Genomic DNA, 4,038 nt, shown 5'->3' with positions numbered 1-4,038 from the left:
TGAAACTGGGATATTAGATTATCCTAGCCACAGATATTTAATATGTTCCTTCATAGAATTTATAATCTTTATTGGTACTAAATATATTTTTTATTGTGTATTGGTAGCATCATTTATTTAACAATTCCTTACTGCTGGACTATTCTTTTGTTTCCTATCCTTTAAAATATATATATATATATATTAATTATATATATATATATATATAAATTATGTATATTATATATATATATTTTTTTAAAATTTATCACAGTCCTAGGTATGCATTGAACCTCCTCCCTGTGTTACCCACATACACTTTTTTTAGAGAATCCACCTCTATAAATAGTCTTGCTTAACGTATATCCCAATATATTGATTCTGTCCAAAATGATCCCACATCTAAGTTTATGAGTGATTGGATAGAGTGGAATCTGAACAGAATTTCATCCCAAAGCACTAAGAAAATTATGATTTCTTAATCTAGAATAAATGATGAATTATTCCAAATGGATTCCTCTCATGAATTAGAAATGGGAAAATGAAAAAGTGCTGACACATAATTGTGGGGAACTATCCTATACTCAAACGTTAAGATATTTTGGGGAAGTTTAGTTTTGCTCCCCTATAATAATATTCTGCCCTTTCTAAGCCTAAGAATCATAAATGGAACCTCAGATTTAAACATGTTTCCCCCATGTTTTGCATTATTTAAACATGAAACAAGCTCTTGAAAGAGTGTTTCAAACAAAAGTAGGTATTTTTCCACAAAATATTTCCTGTTTTTTTCTGTTGATGTTGTTTGTTTGTTTGTTTGTTGACCCAAGAAATGACATTGAAAGTAAGGGATGAACTATATGTCTGACTAAAATTAATGCGTAGTTTACATTTATTATTTTAATAATCAATAAATACATAAATTTCCCAGTGCCTGCAATTTATGTTTAGTGAGATACTTGCTTAAAATCAAAAGAGCTTTCCAAATTTATTATTTGAAAAAATAATGAGGTCGGCTTAACTGCGCACGGCAATGCAGAGGGCTCCTCCGCGGTCCCACCTGCAGCCGCGGTCTCTGGGCTGCACCACTTGAGCTGGACTCCAGGCCCTCTGCCCTCCTCGCAGCCTCCACCGGCGGCCACCGCTCTCTCCTCACCGTTGGTGCACACACCATGAGAAAGAAAGACAAGAAGTCCAACCGGAGCCTGGCCGAGTGGAAGCTCTTCATTTACATCCTGACCACTGGAGAGTTCCTGGGGCGCACTGCCAAGAGCTGGGGTTTGATCTTGCTCTTCTACCTAGTCTTTTATGGGTTGCTGGCTGCACTCTTTACATTCACACTGCTATGCTTCAGACGGAACGATGAGGTTCCAAAATATCGTGACCAGATTTACGTAGTCCAGGACTTACGGTTTTTCCAAAACCAGTGACTGCATTGGAATATTCATTCAGTATATCTGATCCAGAGTCCTCTAAAGGGTTCACTGAAGACCTTAAGAACTTTCTAAAGCTATGTGGTTTAGAAGAACAGAAAAATCTCACAGTCTGTCCCAAAGGAACACTTTTTGAACAGAAGGGTCCGGTCTATGTTGCATGTCAGTTTCCCATTGCCTTACTTGAAGAATGCAGTGGTGTGAAGGATCCTGACTTTGGCTGCTCCAGAGGACACCCTTGTATTCTGGTGAAAATGAACAGAATAATTGGATTAAACACTCAAGGAAAACCAAGGCTGGACTGCTCTAGTCAAAAGAGTGTTGAAAACGTAACTCTATCAGTTTATCCTCCTGGTGGAGTTACAGACTTAAAATATTTCCCATATTATGGGAAAAAAACTGCATGCGAGGTATCTGCAGCCATTAGTTGCTCTCCAGCTTGGCTTTGATCCTAGTAGTACCTCAAGAGAAGTAACAGTTGAGTGCAAGATTGGTGGGTCACCCAACCTTAAAAACCATGATGATTGTGACAAATTTTTAGGACAAGTTGCGTTCAAACTCGCAATGCATGCACAGTAGGAGTTAGGAGGTCTCCACAGAGTAAATGTTGTATTGTCTGTCTTCATTTTGTATCAGCTGAACCTGACATTCTAGAATTTTGAGCCTTCCTTAGAGAAAGGTAGGGTGGTACAGGGGTATCATCATAAAGTGCTTCCAGATCATAGTGTTCAATGTCTTCTGAAGTAACTGCCTGTTGCTTCTGTTGCCTTTTGGAACCATTGTATGGTCACTAGATAGGGACCGTGAACCCCAGATTCTGAACATGTAGAATGGGGGTCTTGTCCTGTTTTCATGTGGTTTAATTGCCAAGTGTCTAAAGCTTAATGTGCTGTGCTATGTAAATCTTTTATAGATTTAACACTGGTTAACTGTCATATTTTAATGCCAGCAAAGTTTTAGGGATAAAATGGTGCTTGACCAACAAAATGACTTTATAACTGCAAAAAGTGTGTTGTGTGGAGGTTCTGTATGTGAGGAAGAAAAAAACAATAAATGTGGATTTAAAAAAAAAAGAAAGAAATATCTTTTCATAGCAAGTTCTTATAGCTGCATATATTATTAATGATTATAATTTTCATCTGGAGCAGAAAAGTATATTCAATTTAACACATATTTAGAGTGCATCAAATGATGTTGAATATCTCAAGTATATCTAATTCTATTTGCCTTATGCAAATTTTATTTACAGAGGAGGTTGGAAACAAATTTTAAACTCATTGGAGAAATAGAAACAATACATTTCCAGGTGATCAGCAGGGACATATTGTAAAATATAGGCTCCCAGCGATGATATATTGTCATATGTAGGTCTCAAATTTTTGATTGTGGTTAAAAATAAAACTTATTCATAAAATGAAATGGTCCTCTACCACTCTTATCCTTGAAAATGAAGTTTCTCACAGTTTTTATTTTGGGAATGAGAAGAGTACCTTAAAAGTACATTGTCAAATTCATAGTGATGGACTCTGGCAGCCCGTCATGATTAGTTGTGCCTCACTACTCTACTTCCACTAATTTAATGGTGTGTTTGAAGTGAAGTGCACTTTCAAAATTGGCAGAATGTCAGGCAGGTTCGAAAATAACTCTCATTAGCACAGACAGCCTAAGATGGTCAGCAGGTGTTGCGATCAGTGTCCCATGATTTTCCCATGTTTATTGAATTATTATTGTGGGATGGGGCTACACAAAACTTAACATTGCAAATTTCAGCATCTCATTTGAAAATACTTAATTGAAAAGGATCTGAAGGTTCATAGAAAAAGACATGCTCTTGCTAATCATCTTCTCACAATACACTCCTTAGTGTTCCAGGAATATATATATTTTATCTGATACATGTTGTTGTCCCACTGATTGTCAACATGACAGGCAGTCAATAGTTGATTAGAAAAATTGCGTTTGGGTTACAAAAACAAACTGCCTGAAATCTACACAGTTTCACAGCCTTCACATTGGGAAATATATTCCAAAGTCAAGGTCAGAACTGAAGTAAAATACATAAGGTACTAGTTATTGATTCTAAAGAGGTTTCTGGTTTTCCTACTGACTTTTGTACGACTTGACAACTCCATAAATGCACTGAATGAATCAATTTGGCCTTTTCCCAAATACCTCCATTTATTGTTCTGCATAACAACCCTTCCTTATTGAACAACCTCTAGAGTATTGAGTTGTTAGCAATAGGAGCAGGGACTTTTCTTTTTTTATTTTTTTTTCCATACTAGAAGTCATAGCCACAAATGAAAAGGGCTGATTTTCTAAATCATTTATTTTATTCTTCTTGTACGTATTTAATAATATGAAGACATTATTCCTGTGTTTGTTCCAAAGAAGCTGAAATATTGATAATAAAGAATTTAATTCTGTTTGAAGTTCATTATACAGTGAGAAAAACTATCATTTAGAAAAGTTAAAGACTGTAGGGCTAGGCAAATTATAATTACTAGGTAATGAATACAGATTCCAGATATTGTACAACATTGAGACTTCTGAAATCAAGGTGTCCTTCTGAATACTATGGACATCCAGTAGGGACCAGGGAATATAATACTTTTGCACTGGGACTACA

At 36.1% G+C, this 4,038-nt stretch overlaps 1 pseudogene; it reads left to right on the top strand.

The window, feature by feature from the left end:
- The first annotated feature begins 1,148 nt into the window (after positions 1-1,148).
- On the top strand, positions 1,149-1,988 carry LOC117029656 (sodium/potassium-transporting ATPase subunit beta-3-like; annotated as a pseudogene).
- Positions 1,989-4,038: the final 2,050 nt, after the last annotated feature.

The sequence above is a fragment of the Rhinolophus ferrumequinum genome, chromosome 11 (assembly GCF_004115265.2).
Source record: "Rhinolophus ferrumequinum isolate MPI-CBG mRhiFer1 chromosome 11, mRhiFer1_v1.p, whole genome shotgun sequence".
Classification (NCBI taxonomy): domain Eukaryota; kingdom Metazoa; phylum Chordata; class Mammalia; order Chiroptera; family Rhinolophidae; genus Rhinolophus; species Rhinolophus ferrumequinum.
The sequence above is the reverse complement of the archived record's forward strand: the minus strand, read 5'-3'. Positions and strand labels throughout refer to the sequence as shown.